The sequence below is a fragment of the Natator depressus genome, chromosome 9 (genome assembly GCF_965152275.1).
Source record: "Natator depressus isolate rNatDep1 chromosome 9, rNatDep2.hap1, whole genome shotgun sequence".
Classification (NCBI taxonomy): Eukaryota; Metazoa; Chordata; order Testudines; family Cheloniidae; genus Natator; species Natator depressus.
Genome location: NC_134242.1, coordinates 82086401 through 82105863, shown reverse-complemented (window position 1 = coordinate 82105863; position 19463 = coordinate 82086401). Strand labels below are relative to the sequence as shown.

General features: G+C 42.5%; 1 protein-coding gene across 5 annotated transcripts in view; it reads right to left on the bottom strand.

Moving 5' to 3' along the window:
* The window catches only part of AMOT (angiomotin), an 82631-nt gene that overhangs the window by 46595 nt on the left and 16573 nt on the right, over window positions 1–19463 (bottom strand). Inside the window, exons 1-3 of one of the 5 annotated variants that reach the window (XM_074962455.1) lie at window positions 15544–15704; window positions 14659–15062; window positions 799–960 (exon numbers count right to left, since the gene is read on the bottom strand). The gene's annotated coding sequence lies outside the window, so the exon portion shown is untranslated. Of the gene's footprint in view, window positions 1–798; window positions 961–14649; window positions 15705–19463 lie in introns of those variants that run through there. The other 4 variants (XM_074962454.1, XM_074962457.1, XM_074962456.1 and 1 more) reach the window with 4 other exon arrangements.

Sequence of the window (19463 nt, the reverse complement as noted above, 5' to 3'; positions counted from 1 at the left end):
CTAAGACTCTGTCTACACTAAAGGGAAAAGTCGATCTAAGCCATGCAATTTGAGTTACATGAATAGCGTAACTCAAATTCACATAGCTTAGATCTACTTACCGCGGGGTCCACACTACGCGACATCGACAGGAGACGCTCTCCCGTCGACTCCCCTTACTCTTCTCGATCAGGTGGAGTACAGGAGTTGACGGGAGAGCGATCGGCTGTCGATTTAGCAGGTCTGAAGACCACTGATGCATCGATCGCCACAGCATCAATCCTCCGGTAAGTGTAGACATGCCCTAAGTAAGGGCTCGATGGTCAGGGAGCCAAAGTAGTCAGACGGGACTAAGCCACTGCATCTCCCATTAGAGTTGCAAGGACTCAGCACTTCTGAAAACCAGTCCCAACATGTCCCTTATTGGGCATGCAAGAATTGATGCACCCCAAATCCAGGGTCATTTTTGAAAGTGTGAGCAAAAGTAGCTTGCTTTTTTAGTGACAGTCTGTAGCAAAGCCAGGGCTAGAATCCAGGTCTCCTGACTCTTCTGAAGTATTCTTCATTATGTGTCTTAACTACATGTCCATCCAACCTCCTCTGCTCTGTCATGCCAGCTTACAGTGTAGACATATCAGCCACAAACTATTGCTTACGATGATGTATTGTCAAGAGAGAAGACTCTTCTCCAGAGTCTACTAGAGAGAAAATTAGAACACACCCTATTCCATAAAGCCTTTTCAACAATCTGAGAATTCAGATACTGACACATGCACTGGATTTTCACTTCTTTGAAATCATATCTACTATGGCATGTACCTTATTTCCGTCACTTTGACTTCCTCAGTCAGGAGGAGCAGTTCTGCTACATGAGGGGACACCTGACCTTCCGCCTGCAAGTCCAAAATCTCCACTCAGAAATGGTTTCAGTCCCTTCAGTAATTGGGATCACTTGATGCTCTCTTCACTCCCCAAAAAATTCTGAAAGAGAAAGAACATTTTAACCAGCAGTTTGGAGGACATCAGGAGTTACAAAACTTGGTCAATATTTCATGCTCCCCAACCCTTCACCTACTACCCACTTTTCTTGAACCTAAAGATTTCAGTCCCTATGAGATGAACAAATCCTACTGCCCAACATCTAACTCCAGACACTTCTTAATCATTACAGTTTTCTTCCTTGAGAACAACGGTAGCTAAATTATGTTCTGTCCTATTTGTGCCTTCAAAAGAAACAGTGATAAAAACTCCCCAATTCTTTAAACTGCTGAAGATGCCCTGATGGCTGCCTTTCAATGGTACTGTATACACACATCAATAATAAATATAGTACCTTCCATCAGAAGATCGCAAAGCACTTTACAAACATTAATGAATTACGCATCATAACATCCCTGTGAGGCAAGTAAGAATTATCCCAATTTTTAGGTGGGAAAAGTGAGGAACAGTTGCTACTGGTCTAGCAAAGTGGTTCTCAAAGCTGGTCCACTGCTTGTTCAGGGAAAGCCCCTGGCGCACCAGACCAGTTTGTTTACCTACTGCATCTGCAGATTCAGCCGATCGTGACTCCCACTGGCCGCGGTTCGCAACTCCAGGCCAATGGCGGCTGTGGGAAGCGGTGTGGGCCAAGGGACGTGTTGGCCACCCTTCCCGCAGTCCCCATTGGCCTGGAGTGGCGAACTGCGGCCAGTGGGAGCCACAATCAGCCGAACCTGCGGACGCGGCAGGTAAACAAACCGGTCTGGCGCACCAGGGGTTTTCCCTGAACAAGCGGCAGACCGGCTTTGAGAACCACTGGTCTAGCAGAAGTATACGGCGGAGCCCAGATCTACCTCCAAAATCCTGTTCTTTAGCATCATCCTTTGCCCTTTAGGATGAAAAAGCACTGCAGCAATTTAAAATAATATTTTAATATCTTTGAAACTAGAGGGAGACAAAAATCAGATCAAACTTCTACATTTATATATGAAATTGAACATAAATTCCTAGGTGTGTTCTTGACACTCTCAAATAGAGATGTTAAATCGACTAATAAACTAGGATCTCTGAAGAGGGAGTGAATCATGCAAAGGAAGTGGCACATACTAGTATATACAGCACTTACGTATTTTAGGAACAGACAATTATAACAAAACAAAATAAAAGCAAGCAAAAAAAACAATTAGTCATTGAGGTGTATAATTTAACATGATTTCCTGGAATGTTTCAAAAAATAAAGTCAATAGATGCAGTGAAGGAATGCAGACATGAATGCTTCTGTCTCAGTCTTATTACAGCACACATCCACACCCAAAGAAATGATCTCAGGTCTGTAAGTTAACTACTTAGGGTGTCATCAGCAATTTCAATACATATGAACAATATCTAACTATGGAACAAGCTTGTGTTGTGTGGTGTGTTATATGCAAGATGGTGGCTAAGAACTAACACCTAATGTCAAATTCTTAACAAGTGACTTAACTTGAGAGGGATATATTGAAAACAGCTGCCAAAAATATGCAGCAAGAGATCCTTTAAACCCAGGCTTTAAGATAGCAGATAGCTAGAGCAACTTCCAGCCTCTTTTCCCAGTATTACCCAACTTAAGTTCAAGGATCCTTAGTCCCACTCATACCAATATCATCATTAAGTCACTTTTTACAAAAGTTGCCCAAAGCAACCTTTTTTATGAGAACACAAAAAGGCTTTTATCATGTAATATGATGTTGTCTTTCCACCCAACTACAGTACTTCTTTGGTGTCAAGTGGGCAAATGTGGATCGTATCTTCCTGTTAAAATGCAAAGTCATTTGAGGGAGAATTCCATAAATCCTGCTTCTCAATTTAAAAGATTTCTCAACAGAGCAATTCAATCTCTGTGTGTCTAACGCCCTCTAATATTCCTGAAAGAGTAAAGAAGTGCTAAGTATCTCCGCAGTTATTTCACACACACACTTTTACCTCAACACAGCACTAACTTCTTGCATTGATCCAATAGAACAAAAAAGACCACATCCCACTTCAAAAAAAATTCCAGCTGTGATTAAGGAACACTAAATAATCCACCTGTACTTCGGGCCCAAATTAGGAACCATCCCTGGAAAACTGGGACAAGAGGCGAATCCAGTTATACTATGGGAATGCTCTAACCAATAGATCCTGCTTTCTTGAAACCCCAGTTGTTAGCAATGTTATTGCTGACCCAACTTTATTAGCTACACCTTATTTAATTATCACTCACAAAGAGGGCCTTGGGCAAATTGCTTGTGTGGGGAGATCCTTGTATTCTGTAGTGCTCTTGTGCGGAATGCTGGAAATTCTATAGCAGAGCCATTTAAATGGAGGTTTTTATGTAATTAAACATGAAAATGATCAGTACAATTAGTACTGCAGCTTATGTGTTATTTATCTGGATACTAAATTCTATTTATGCTCCCCCAATATTTTCAGTTTTCCATGTGCCAAAGATTTCTGCATTGAAAACACAGAAGTGCATTGCAAGTTGTCAAGGGGAGGCTGGAGGCTTTGGCACCTGGAAAGGCATGGGAGGCTGGAGTTTGGGCATAATCACATTATATGATACCTATGCCAAAATGATTGGCAGTGAACTAGTTCATGCTGCCATTTAAATGGTCAACTTTAGGTTTCAGGCTTAACCATTAAGATGAATGGGGCCACTCACGCCTACGGTTTCAGACAGCCTGCAAAGTCGTTTTCTTCCAAAGCATAAAGGCTAGAAACACTTTTTACAAAGAAAGATTCAGTTCTAGAGTACAGTTCTGCTGCAAGGGGCCAACTGAGGTGAATTCCACAGGCTGCATTATGAAAATAAACTGACATATGAAATACTCACCACTCTTGATGAGTGACTACAATGATATAGCTACATATTACCCTGCGTGGAGTGACTGCAGCAGTAAGAACACAAGTGAAAGGACGCATCTCTTTTCTGCTTGCGAAAGTAAGTAGAATGTAAGATTCCGTGTGATTGCAACCTGTACACACTTGCCCTGAATTACTGCTTAGCCAAGAAGCTAATTAGCTAACATCAGGTGGGATAAAAACAGGTTCACCTCCTCCACGTCCTCCTCAGAAGGGCTGAAGTACAATTAAGCACATTCAGTTTTAATACTCAATCCTGTACCATCCATACAAATAAAATATAGTCCAATGGCTTTATGGACTCACAAGCTCCATACTTCCAGCCACTTCAAAGTGGACAATAACAGCATTCCCAAGTAGCCTAATGGCTTTGCTGGATGGTGCTATGGTCTATTTCTTTAGAAATGTAGATATGATCCAGACCCTCCCCCAGGCTGGCAGGAGCAGATACAGTTTGGCTCTCTGTCAAACACACTTTAATAGGCAGCTGAAAAGTTCTGTGGCATCAGAGGTCTTTGCTTGCCCTTGTCGGCTCCAGGAGAATGGTGAGGAGATGCTTAGTGTGAAGGTGACGGTCTTGGACTGTGTCAGAAATTAAAAGGTATCTCTAGAAGTGCTTAGATAAAGAGGGGCCATGAAGCATAACAGATACCTTAGACAGGACTGGGTAAAAGCAGAGACTAGCTCACATTCTGAGTGATCTGTAATGGAGAAAACAAGCTTCCCTTTTCCATACAGCCTAAACAGGGGCCCAATCCTGCAATTGTTTATTCACATGAGTAGCCTTTACAACCTTCAGGCCACCTGGAAATGCAGTTACTGCGCACGTGTGCACACACAAACACACCCTTTGAAGTGGCTGGAAATGTTGGGTTCATGAGGGTGAGGACATCGAGCCATTTAATGAATGATGCAGGTCAGGGTGCCAGAATGGAGGGGCCATGGCCCCCCCACTTTTTAACATGGGCATAGTTTGGTGGTGAGGGGCCACGTTCCCTGCCCCGCAAACTGCAAGCCTTGGGCAGGCACAAAGCAGGGCAGGCAGGGGCTGCTGTGCTTCATGATGGAGGAGCTGATCAGGTCCCCTGCCGCAAAGCGCAGTCCCTGCCCGCAGCGCCAGCCTCCTTCCGGTGCGGGCCCCTCTCATTGGCCCCATCCCTGCTCCTCTTACCCCCAAGGCCCCACCTCCTGGCCAGGCCAGGGAGCCAGGAATGCTGTGGGGAGCCCTGGACCCTCCACCTATCCTGGGCGGCACACCCCGGGTCCAGGTGGCAGGGAAAAGGGCTAGGGGCTGCTCTCGTGCCCCTGGCCCAGGACAGTTGGAGGGTCCCCCAGTTTACCACCACCCGGCTCCAGCTTTTTTCAGCCTGGCCAAGTGGCAGGGCCTCAGGGGGAAGAGCAGCAGCAGGAAATGGGACGATGGAGAAGGCGGGGCCACAGAGGCGGAGCCTTGTGCCCCTCTCCCCCCACTTCTACCAAGGTTCCAGCGCTCCTGATGCAGGTTATAACTAAGCATTCTTAACTGTACTCCAACCCTTTCTAAGGAGGAGAGAGGAGAATATATGGAAGGATTGCCCTTGAGAATAAAGGTTTTCGAGGTATGCATGCCCTCTGGCTCTAATACCCAAAACCCCAGAGGCATGGACGCACAAGTCCCCAGAGTTCTGATAATATTTTACCATCTGCTTCTGAACAGAGCACAACTGTTCCCAATTAAATTTCAAAGTATAGAGCCCACAGGTAAACGCCACCAAAGCAAATTTGTTGCCTAACATGTGCTTCCCTAGCTTAGATTCAATTATTCCTTTCTCAGTTGCTTGTGTTTGCTGACGATGTCTCAGGTGATCTTGCAGGTGCGGCAACCAGCAGGTGCATGTATCAGTGCCAGCATTACACATCTTCATTCCAAAGGGACAGAGTCATCACACGAAAGAGGAAAACTTCCTCCTTTTAGCTAAAACCAAGAAGTAGTGCCACTTGGAACCATGCAAATTAGACACATGCTTTTAGCATTAGATCATCAGGCATTCTACTGCAGCAAGGGGCTCAGGAATCTAGGTAGATCTATCATAGTTCTAGCGACTGATACAACTCTCAAGTACCATGTTGACAAGAATCGTACAGTGGCTAAATACCCTCCCAACCTGCTCACCATATTGGAAGCAGGTCAGAAGGAAATAAAGTAAAGCTTGGCAAGCCTGAACAGAAAGCAGTGAGTGAAAACCTTACTTGCACTGACCTAATAACAGTTGAGTCATATCATCAGTAAGGGTAAGAGGCTCCTCAGGAGCCTGAAGGAGAGGTGAAAAGACCTCACCCATACTCCCAATTCCTGTTCTTCCATCATAAAGAAAGGTTTCAGAGTAACAGCCGTGTTAGTCTGTATTCGCAAAAAGAAAAGGAGTACTTGTGGCACCTTAGAGACTAACCAATTTATTTGAGCATAAGCTTTCGTGAGCTACAGCTCACTTCATCGGATGCATACTGTGGAAAGAAAAGTATCCATTTCTTTACAAGGACCTTATCCTTAAAATTTCAGACCTTAAAATTAGTAATTTTAGCTCAATATAATTTAGGTTTTTTATTGTAAAAACGAAGCAGGAAATGCTTTACAAAATCCAGTATAAATGGAAATGTTTCCTGGGCTTGTTTTTAAATATTTCAGTAAAAAGAGGTGTTAAGGATTTAAAGGTTCTCCAGCAGTACTGCAAACCCAAACTCAACAGTGTTGATCAAATGGGTAAGGGGCATTATTCCTGATATCTTGGTCAAATTGCAAGATCTACTGACTTTGGGGTGTGCTCTTACACAGCTGTTGCAATGTACTCCAGAGGAGACTACTGTTTAGCAAGAGACATAGTAATTCCTGCACATCTAGTGTGAACTCCTGACTCCACTGAAGTCAATGGGAATTTTACTGTTGACTTGCATAGGACCAGGATTCGACCATAGATGTTTGCATGATATAACTAGATCAGTTTTGAATAGACTTAGTTACACTAGAAAGTGCAAGTTTTCTAATACAGACCAGGCCTTACATCGCATTAAGGTCATTGGTGAATTTTATCAATATATATTAGGCCAAATTCATTCTTGCTGAACTTCATTGACTTCAACAACTCTTGAGTTTTTTAGACCAGCCTTGTGAATTGTCAAACCCAAACAGCCTTTTGAATTCAACATTTAGTTTTGTTTTTACAGACACTTGACTCCTTACTGCTGCCAGTACTCAGGCAGCGCTGGGCTTCTGTCCTCAGCAGCCCCATCCCACAAATATCCCAAGTATGCGTCGGCCGCATTTTCATTTCATTGTGTGGTTTCTCCATTCCTTTGCTGATTTAGTCCAGACCTCTCTTTTGCATTCTCAGATAATGAAAACCATGTGTGGTTAAAATAAAATCTTCAAAACACACAAACCAGTTTCATCTGCATTATCAAGACTGAGAAAAATGTTTAGGGTGGTTCATTTGTCCCTATAAATAGGATCAAAATGTTAAGCTGTGCATTAGATAAAAAGGTTGGAATCAACTTCTACATTTTAAAAAGCAGAATTAATTCCCATAGCATAAGACAAAGTGACCATGGAAATGCATTACCTAGCCAGAGATTTATGTTGCATGTTATTCTTAGGTAGTTTTTCCTGATATGTCAGTTAAGACATGCCAAAATAATTCAGTTAATGCAGATCTCTAATATTAATAAAAACTCACAGTGGATAAGGGAAAAAAAACTTAACCATGGCCTGATGTTAGCATAGAATTAATTCCCTGGATTTTGCCCATATATCACAGCTCTAGCCTTGTTTAGGGCCAGATTCTAAAAGCCCTTTTCATGCTGAGAGGCACTTTGTTCCACAAACAGTCATACTGAAGTGAAATGGCTACTGGCAGAGTGTGGGTATCAGAATCTGGCCCTTCATTTTTTCAGGTTTTTATTTGCAGAAAGAAGCCAAGTAAATACATACTTTTCTATCCAATGGCTAAATATTGATAACTTTTTAATTATTCATGAGCCTCACAGATTATAAATACCTCCTTCTGAGAAACTATGACCCAATCCTCCTCCTGAGGGACTATAACCAGGCTTGGTTGTGGTAGTACTGAGACAAACCTAGGTCACAGACAGGCCTGTTATGTGGTACCAGTGGTAATAAGGTGAACTGCAAAGCTTTTTTTTTTTTTTTTAAATTAATGGAAAGCTGGCTCAAGATCCTGTTTAATCAATGTTTAAAAAGTCAGAGCAGTTTAAAACTGATATGCATTATTCTTTCATCATAATGATGTGTGATTTGCATTTTTAAGTACTTTATGAATATTAAGTCTCAAAACCCCAGGGAAAGGGAATATTATTGTACCCATTTTACAGATGGGTAAACTGCAGTGCTGAGTGGTTAGGGCCGATCTACACTTAAATATTTTGCCAGTATAGCTGTGCCAGTTAGGGGAGTGATTTTTTTTTCAACAATATATAGCTATGCTGGCAAAAGCCGTAGAGAGGATGCAGTTATACCAGCAAAAACTTGCTTTTGCTTGTATACTTATTTTGCTCAGGGAACTGGTATAAGCAATGTTAGCAAAAGGATTTGTTTGTTGGTATAGGCTGCATCTACACTAGGAGGTTTTGCCAGTATAGTTATATCAACAAACCTTTTAAACAAAGATCTGGCCTAGGTGACTTTGCTCAAGGACACAGGAAATCAGAGACCTTGTTTACACACAAAACTTGCACCAGTTTAATTAGAATTGGTTATTAAAATAAATTCAGTATAAACAGTGCAAATACTGATGAAGGGACTATTAAATCAAATACACCTGGTTTACATCCATTTACTTAAGGTCCATAGAGTACCAACACAATTTAAAGCAAGAGTTAAACTGATTTAAGTGTCTTCATATTAAGGGCTTGCACCAGTTTGACTAGATAGATTTTTAAATCAATTTAGTTAAATCAGTGTACTTGTCTAGTATAAGCAACGTCCTAGTTTTATGTTCTAACCATTATTGGTGTATTATATGCATTAACAGTGGCTGCACGGAAAACAACCAAAAAATAATCCAAGCTCCCCATGATTTTCACATATTTTGTTCTAAAATAGAATTGTGATTTAAGCTTATATGCATATGTCATTAAGGATTCAGAATCTCAGACAGTATTAAACAGCTTCTTCTGTTTTTTAACCAGAAGTTTGCTATTCAGAGATAAATTAGACAAGAGTCATCCTGGGAACTAGAAGTTAAAAAAAAAAAAAAAAAAAAAAAGGCTACAGAGATCTGAATGGCCCTGCTTATAGCTGAGCATCCTCTGCAGGACAGCAAATACAGAAGAACTCTTTGGACCATTAAGGAAAACACGTGAAGATCTGGCTGTTGTAAACACGGAGAGGGCACTTATGTTTTCATCACCAAACTGGCAATACATGACTTGCTCACCACAACATGACATGTTAGATTTTATTACAGGTGGCTAACTAGCATTGACTTCCTGCCACTACATCCCTGTGCAAGGCTCCAGCACCCAGGCCTTGCCCACTTAAAATCATCACAGCAAACACCACATTTAATACCCGATTTTAGAAACAAACTTCAAGGCAGTCTATATTTCTCCACTGCTCAGGGAAAGAGTTGTTTGCTTATTTATTTATTATTTATTTTTAAAATATATCAGTCATTAACTCTACCAGATCAGAGCCACTCATTCATTCCTCATTCTCTGATCTCTCACTTAAGCCAACTGTTTGGTTCACACTTTAATGGCCATCAATATACACAACACATTTACACAGGTAAGATTTAATAAGTTATTATTTAGAAAATACATCTGGGTGTCTAAGTAAAGAAAAATTACAACAGCTTTGCAAAACTCCACTTGTTTGGAGGGGTTTAACAGACAAGAAAAGTAAATATTATACTGCAGACTTAAACTTTAATTGGTCTTATGATTCTTTTGCTTTACTGTTTCCTGTCATCCCATAGGCAGGGGTTGGGAGATCTTTGCCTGAGCTGTTAAAAGTTTCATGACAGTTTTGCAAGGCTGAGTTACATGCAATATTACAGAAATATTATGGTTTTATGGTGTCTTCTGATACACTTAACTGCAACATTTTCATACAGACAAACTGTCAATCTAAGTGGTAAATCCAGTCTAGAGATACTTGAAGCATGAACCAAATATTTTTACAAGAACTGAAACTACCTCCGTGGCACCGGGCCTGCAATAGATTCACTCTATGTAGCTGGCTGGCACTGCATTCCAAAGCAGCTTTGGGATGCTCTCTATTTTACTCTGAATAAGAATTTAACAAATTAGTGAATCATGCAGCCAATCTGGATTCATAAGAAAGCCATTTGCCTCCTCTCTCATAAAAGACAATGATCTAAAGCAGCAGTTCTCAAACTGTGGGTCATGACCCCAAAGTGGGTCGTGACCCCATTTTAATGGGATCACCAGGGCTGTCTTAGACTTGCTGAGACCCAGGGCTGAAGCCCAAGTACCACCGCCCGGGGCCGAAGCTGAAGCCTTGGGCTTCAGCTTTGGCCCCACCCCCCAGGGCAGCGGGGCTTGGGCGGGCTCAGGCTTCTGTCCCCCCTCCTGGGGTCATGTAGTAATTTTTCTTCTCAGAAGTGGGTCATGGTGCAATGAAGTTTGAAAACCCCTGATCTAAAGCAGTGATGCTCAGACCTCAGTGGTTCAGGAGCCAAATTAGCAATCAACATTACCCAAAAGAGCCACAGTAGTGTGAATTCATTGTTTCATTTACTAGATATATTATTCTCACAGCAAAATGACTGACCAGTATTATTATTTTATCAACTACAATTGGTCAATAACAAAGTAAAAGCATCCTGATTGGTTAATAATTAAATCACAGTGTTTTAATATCATGTGCTGCAAAGAGCCATAGGAGACACATTAAAGAGCCACTTGCAGCTCCCCAGGCTCAATCTGAGTATCACTGATCTAAAGACAGTTTTCAGCTGATTAAATGAATACTGGGGGGGAAGAGGGGAATTCAGCACCTTATGGAGAAGCTCAACCCCAAAAGTGATAATGCCCTATAACGGGGAAAGCAAGTAAGAGAGACAGATGAAAGTCCACCTGAGAAAATAACCACAAATTGGACCAAATAAGACACACAAAATTCTTGGTAACACGAAACTTGCCAATTTGCAGAAGCATCGTGGCCCAGATTTAACACAATGGCATAGAGGCTGGAACTAGGGGTGCTGCCGCACCCCGTCTTGAAGAGGTTTCCATTACATACAGGGTTTACAGTTTGGTTCAATGGCTCTCAGCATCCCCACTATACAAGTTGTTCCAGCAACCCTGCACAATGGATTGAATTGTTTTGGCAAATCCTCTACTGCTTAATGGCACTTCATACCTACAGCAATGGGCAGTTTGGAACACTTATCTGAACAGCCAAGAGAGTCAGATCCTCATTATACTCCAACTGGCTATAAGGAGAGAGCGAGCCTTCTACCTTATTGCCAGTCACTAAGCATGGCTGTTCTTACAATATTACAAACACTTGGTCTCCATGGAAGGGGCATACCTAGCAGCAAACACTAGCAACAGAGAACATTCCACTCCCATCCACAATAAGAGAAAAGTTCTGTAAAACTACTACCCTTAGAAAATCTTCCAAGAGACTTCCCCAATCAATGAATATCTACCGTTAGCACCAAAAGTCCATGAAAACAGGATGTCCCATTAAAGTTCGGGAGCGGTGGGGGTGTCAAAAGAGGGTCTCCTGCTTATTTTTAAATTATTATTTAAAGAGGGAACATAATCCAAGAGTGGGAACAAGCCTAGAACCTTATGCCAAGAACAAGGATGTGCTTTTCCTTTATGAATTTACGCATGGCCCAAAGCCAAACAGCATTCTGCTCCAGATCCAAAATCCCTATGTTCATGGGTGTTCAGACTCAGGCTTCTTGATTTAAACCAAATTCTAATGCAAAATCTTAACACTGAGGAACAGTTGTACTTTCACTGGGGTAAAATCAATGGCCCCTTTAAAAGCCATCAACGTAACAGAATGAAGAATTGAGAGCCAGCAGTGTGCCCTAAAAAGGTATCAACAGGTAGGTACACTCACAGCTAAACAATATTTTTACATTAGCGGACAAAAGGTCATTTCCCATTGGACCGTCAACTTCAGTTGATTATCGGGAATAAAGCAGCATCACTATTTTTTAAGCTATCAGTGCCCTGAATCAATGTCAAATATTTCCCAACGTTAAAAAAAAAAAAAATGGAAGCCTCATTGAGGAGTAGAAGTTTTACATATTTATTATTATGTTGTGAAATGTGAAAGTTCTACTTTATTATTTATTTTGTGCTAGGCACTGTACAAACACAGAGCACAGTGACCCATTAAGACATCCCCATTAAGAAACTCATTATTTCTAGACTGGCTTCACAGGGAGAAAAAAATGGGATGAGTACATTTGCAATCCAAAAATCATCAATTTCACCAACATGGTAAGGAATGCTTGGCAGTGAAACACTGCAGCCCTGCTATTAAATACGAAATGAAAACGGTCAGTCCGTTTATATGGAACGTGGGGGATGGGGAGGAGGAAAAACATTTAATTCTCTGTACTCCCACTCAGTCTTAATATTCTTTTACAAAGCGAATGGCTTGCGTTAGTCAGGGTACATCTGAAAGTACATAATTCAAGCCTTCATTTACAATCATAAATCTTCTTTATTCTGGAAAGATCCCTACCAGGTGACAATGAGTGCATAAATTGTTAAAGCCAACATTAAGTGCTTGTGCATCGCAAGTCATTTTGCATTTAAAAACATTAGCCCTTGAATATTAATGTGGATGGCATATATACCACCATGGGAACTCCATGGAAATTCACCAATAATGTACCATAGAAGTATTGCCATATAACCCACTTTAGCATAAAGAAGCTGTAAAAAGACAATTCTCCAAAGGCACTTTCACTATATGGTATCTTTGGAAGGTGGTGGGGCAGAGATAAAAGTACTTACCAACTCTTTCCATATGGATCAAACATTCATGCTATAGCCTCTCCAGTCTAGTAACTTACGGAATGTGATCCTCTGACCTTAAGTACTTCCAAATCAGCTGCCCTTTTAAGTATACTATATTCTAGTGAGATTTTATACATTCAAATCAAAAGTAAGAGTATGGTCTGGTGGCTCAGATATCACATTCTATACTACATGTGGACCACAGATTCAATTCACAGTCATTAGACTGCCAGGCTGGCAAAGGGCAATATTCTTTGCTCCATTTCCATGAGCAGAAAGAGCCAACAATGTCACTTCCTACTTTGGAAATGCGGAAGCAGCCCCTGCTCTATAGCATGCTTCCTGGGACCTGACTCAGGGCTCTAAGGGTAGGGAGCCTTGGTCACCAGAATAAATATGAGGTGGCAGAAGTGGAGAACAGCAGCAGTCACACTCTGCAGTGTGCTTCCCTCTGCACCCCACAGATCTGCAACTGAATTTCCAGTTAGGCATCGATGCTGCTTTCTTGAAAAGCCAGGTCAGCTAACGTGAAAGGTATATTGTCACAGGGTAGCTAAGCAGAGACACAAGGCCTCTGCAGATCTTAGGAGATCCACCGATTTAGAGGACACTGACAATTGCCCCTTCCATGGTGGTGGAATAGGAGGCTTTTCCCACTCCCCTTCCACCCCCCACCCCTCCAGAAAGAAAAGGACATTGTGAAGGAAATGTTGCAAGCCAAAACTTGGAATTTCCTGCGTTATCCTCAGGGAAAACCCACACAGTGGGGAAGAACCTGGCACTGAGACAGGGAATGCCTCAGAAGCAACCAGACCTGTCTTATGGAGACACTTCACATTTCAACATGGAACAAGAACCCTCCATGGATAAGAGCACTCCTGGTATAGTCCAGGTAGAATCTCACAGAGGCTTCTGTGGACATGACACACAGTTTTGGAAGAAGCGAAGGTGGGTGTAGTGGAGAGGGAGAAGAAAAATTAAAAGCACGTGAAACATTCTCACAGACAAACCACAGTATATGTGCGCTGTGGATTAACACTAACTCACTAAAGAAAACAGCCTGCCACAAAAGGTGTGTTGCCCTGCTAGGAGACTGGGCCTTCATCTGATCATTCTCTGCGCATGACCATACAGAACTGTTCATCTTAGAATGAAACTTCCTAGAAACACAGCTCCCAACTACCCATAGGTTCAGTACAGCGCCAAGTTCACCAACCATGCTCACTAAATAATACATGGTTATACAATCGTACACACGCACTCTGTGCATTGGTGACCGACATTTTTATATTTGATAAGCACAATAGAGAATAAAACACTTTGATTAAACACTTTATATATAACTAGAGCTTCAATGCAGCAGGAAGAAATCTTGATACGGTATGGAAGCCAAGATTACACACACACACTGAGCCCTGGGTATTTCTCTGTAAAATCGGAAAAGCAGAAAATCTTGAAATGTAGATTCAGACTTTAACTTTTCCCACAGCAGTGGAAGAAAACGAGAAACACCGCTGCCGTGAACGAGAGCAGCGAGCAACCTCACTTAAGCTAGCCTTGCAAAATTCTACTTGCCCAGTCACCCAGGGCAAGCAAAATGTCATTGCTGCACTTTTAATGACAATTTTGCAAGGCTAGGCTTAAATATTTGCAGGAGGTGACAGGTCAAATAATGACCCCAGGTTCTCAGACACCACAGTGATGGACAAAGAAACTAACCAGAAGACAGGAGAGCAAATCTAACGCCTAGGTTTATGCTATCACAAATAATGCGGGCTCCACTGTGCCATAAACACTTACTTCTCTTACCTACTTTTGAGCTGGAGACAAAAGGATTTTCTTCTTTTTTTCCAAACTGACCAGACTCTTGTAGCTCTTTGGGTCAGCTACACAAAGGACGCCTTGCTGCCAACAGAATTTTCACTTTGTGCTCTTTTTACCCCAGGGAGTAAAGGGCGAAACACTGGATTCAGGAGGGAAGGCGGCTGCAGTACACGATTCAACAGGCTGGCTTCACAGGCAGAGGCAGAGATGTTGCACTTCAGGGAGCTTTCACTGCAAATCCTTCCTTCATTCTCAGTGTCGATAAATAATAGTTTGCTGGGGGGGGATTCTGTGGGCGGAATTTATGGCTCGACTTTTTTTTAATACAAGTAATCAGGATCGACGTATAAAAAATCCAACTGCAGACCGATCAGACGTGCCTGGTTTCCCTGGAAGAAAGAATGTGGTTTATTTAAGAATGGCAAAAAGGAGAACAGAGCTTCAAAAGTTTCCTCCGTCCCAGTACAATTTGCTAAGTACAAATTCTCCTTGTCAAGCCCAGAACTGCACAGGAAACTCCGGTGCCCCTCTGCCCAGGGAGGGAAAAGCGGCCATCCAACCACTGCATTCCGGCCTCGGAGGAAAGTTACTGATCTCAATGAATTGCTCTCACACAAGAAGTATTTCTTTTTTTAAAATATGCCTTCTGCACAAAGAGGTTCCTGAGCTCCCCAGACCTCAGGGACTGATCTCCCATTAATGGGAAAACATGGCTGGGGAGGAGAATATCCTGCAAAAAGAGATCAAGCCCAAGAAAAGCAGCTTCTCTCTTCCCTTTTCCTTCTTCCGACTCTCTCTCGGTCTCTCCCCCAGCCTGGATTCCCGCTGGGACTGTGCGACTATGTTATGAGAAAAATGCAGGAAGCACACCTCCTCCACCTCCCCCTAGCAGCAGCCTTTCCAAGCCACACTGCAGCCCTGCTGCTGGAGCCTCATCCTCAAGACACCCAAAAGGAAAATCCCTCCGAAAGTTTAGCTGAACAGAGTCCAGACTGGAAAGAGCAACTTCAGCATGTTGTAGAACTGCGGGAGGAGCCAGGAGAGAAGGAAAGCCTTCCCAGCCACTCTTTTTATGTCTATTGGACAGCTCCATCTTCGGTGCAGTTTTCTGTTGGCTGACTGGCTTGTCAATCACACCACACACGTTTAAAAAAACCCAGAAACCCAAGACAAGCTTCTATTGTATTCTTGCTGGAGCAGCAGGAAGATTTAAGTCTGAACCTCTCGTCTCAGGAGAGGTGTACCGAGGACTCATTGCCCCTGCAGGAAATTCTGTAAGGAAAATGACATCTAGTGAAGAACTACAGCCCCCTGAAGAAGCAGCTAAAAACCTGTTTTAATCTTGAGGAGGAAGGGGGGAAAAATAGAACCAAGCATCTCTTCTGAATTCCTTAAAATACCTTTCAACAAATTGGAAGCGCTGATAGCACCAGAGATCGGATATCGTTGTTTCACCTTGGTCACCTGAATCAGCTTGCTTGCAATTCGAATGAAGAAAATCAAGTTAAATGTGTGCGCAAACTTTGTAGTGTAATAGTTGGCCTTTTATCTGTAGTGGCTAATTGGTTCATATTGGTAAAGGGCTTTGAAGGTGAAAAGCACTGTGAGCTCCTTAACTGCTTATCATTGTGCACTGCTCTATGCACACACTATGATTTCTCTATAAATATGAGTTTATTTACACAATCCTATTTAGATACTAAGATATATATTGTAAGCTATAAAATATTTAACCACTTGATACTTGTAAAAGCACTCAGATCATTGGATGAAAAGTGTGATTACTATGTGTTTTATTTATTTTTTTATATATTGGCAAATATATACTTCAAGCTGTAACATATTTTTACAACTTGATACCTGTAAAAGCACTTTGAGACCACTGGATGAAAAACACTATTATAAAGCATTTTTCATCCAATGATCTCAAAATGCTATTACAAATATCAAGCTGTAAAAATGTTACAGCTTGAAGCATATATTTGAATATATAAATATGATATATTTCATGAATATAGTCATTTTTATTATATATACTTGTTTACATACTTATACAAAAACCATTGTATGTAAAATGACATACTAATAAATAAAATACATATCATTGCACTTTTCATCCAATGATCTCAAAGTGCTTTTATAAATATTACTTTAAGCTTCACAACATCCGTGTGAGGTAGGGAAGTAATTGTGATGTAAAAACAAGGGATGTTCTTGCGTATGTGCATTTGTGCAGTTCTTATTCACTGATATTTAATAAATAATGAAATAATAATAAATATATATTGATCTGGGTTCGTTAGGCCTAATCTAGCCTTACTTCAATGCAGAAGGAAAATCAGCATGAATTCAGTGGGACAAGTCACTTGGATGAAGTCAGTCATATGCTTAAGTGTTTCCAGGATTAGGCCCCACATTTTGAAAACATCAAGTCAATTCAGCACAGCTAAATGAGAACTCCAATTTACACAACATGCAGAAAATAACTGAAAGCGTGGAAAAAATAGATGATGACTAAATACATGAAAATCAGGTAAGTGCATTTAAGCAGGACACTTTAAAGGAGGAGTCCCCTGTACTAAATGTTTTACTCAAAAATAAAACTGTTAAATATTCTTCCAGAGCCCAAACCTGCAAGTTCTGAGAATCTAAAACCCCCATTGCCCTCCCAGAATTGCACCTGAATGATAGATTTGAGAAGAGTGTATGCTCCATGCCTTCTCTAGATTTGTGCCAAATACAACCACAATATTGTCAACTCTCACGATTTTACGAAGTCTCATGATTTGTTTTTTTCTTAAAATCTCAGCTCCTAGAATCATGTGATTAACTTTAAAAAAAAAAAAAAGGAAAGGAAAGGTGAAATTCTAAGGAAGCTTCTTTCTAGCCATCCCGGTTGCAGAGTTAAGCTTGAAAACATAGCCCTCACCGCGCCTTTCAAAAACAGAAGACAAAGAAAAAGAACCCAAAACGTAATATTTCCAAATCTCATTATTTTTAATCCAATCTCATTATTTTGGGGGCCCTGCCTCATGGTTTTTCAACATTTGGGATTGGCAATACCACAACCATTAGTATAGTTGTAATTGTGCAAACCTCTAGCATAGTCAGGCAAAGCTGCTATCTACACCAGTGCTGGAGCTTGAAACAGATACGCTCCACTGGTGCAAATAGCCTCTTCGTCTGTCTGTTCTAGGGGTACACTGCACCCCTGCCCTGTAATCGGGGCAAATCCCCAATCCAAACAAGGTCTGAGATAACAATATGGCCCCTCCTCTCAAAGGTTTCAGAGTAGCAGCCGTGTTAGTCTGTATTCGCAAAAAGAAAAGGAGTACTTGTGGCACCTTAGAGACTAACAAATTTATTTGAGCATATTGATGAAGTGAGCTGTAGCTCACGAAAGCATATGCTCAAATAAATTTGTTAGTCTCTAAGGTGCCACAACTACTACTCCTCTCAAAAGGACCTTCTGGGTAGCAGAATATTTACATACAAACTATTTCCTTGCCTTTCTCACAATTCACCTCCTCCTTTGTTTACATACAATAAACTCTAATCCTTTGTTTGCCACATCACCTCTCTGTGAGGTCATTTCATTGTCTGAAAAGCAGGATGGAGATTACTGGGGTGACAGTGTTTATTTGTTTTCTGACGACCTCTTTCAGTAACTTGCAATTTCAAGAAAGAATAAGATGAAAAAGAAAGGAGGGAAGAGGTCTATCCATCATGGCAATTCATCTCCCTCATTTTATAGTTCAGGCCCAAGGCCTGCAAATATTTGCACCATTGAGTAGCTTCATTTACTTTGCAGGATCAGGCCTTAAAGTAACACCAATTTCCAGAAGTGTTCATCAAGCAGCAGTTTCCACTGGCCACTGGTCAAACCGTGCTGCTTGCATTGTAAAACTTGTCCAGTAAAAGACATTACCGCATTAGGGTTGCCAGGCGTCCGGCTTTCAACCGGAATGCCCGGTCGAAAAGGGACCCTAGCAGCTCCAGTCAGCACCGTTGACCAGGCCATTAAAACTCCAGGGTAGGCAGGGAGCCTGCCTTAGCCCCGACCAGGAGCTGCCTTAGGTAAGTGCCACCTGGCCTGAGCCTGCACCCCAAACCCCCTGCCCCAGGTCGGAACCCCCTCCCGCATCCGAACCCCCTCCCGCATCCAAACTCCCTCCCAGACCCTGCACTCCCTCCCACACCCCAACCCTCTGCCCCAGCCCTGAGCCCCCTCCTGGAGCCCGCACCCACTCCTGCACCTGAACCCCCTGCCCAAGCCCTGGGCCCCCTCCCTCACCCAAACTCCCTCCCGGAGCCTGCACCTCAGCCTCCTGCCCCAGTCCTGATCCTACTCCCACACTCCAAACCCCTTGGCCCCAGCCCAAAGCTCCCTCCTGCACCCCTAACCCCTCATCCCCAGACCCACCCCAGAGCCTGCACCCCCAGCCGGAGCCCTCACTCCCTCCCATACCTCAACCCCCTGCCCCAGCATAGAGCCCCCTCCTACACTCCTCATTTCTGGCCCCACCCCAGCGTTCACACCCCCAGCTGGAGCCCTCCCCCTCTCCTGCACCCCAACCCCCTGTCCCAGCCCAGTGAAAGTGAGTGAGGGTGGGGGAGAGCAAGTGACAGTTGGAGGGGGGCTGGAGTGAGCGGGAGGTAGTGCCTCAGAGAAGGGCCAGGGCCGGGCCTTGTAGAAGGGGTGGGGTAGGGACGTTCAGTTTTGTGCAATTAGAAAGCTGGCAGCCACATACGTCATCCACCTTGTCTTGTCCAATTCAAGTCAGTTCAGT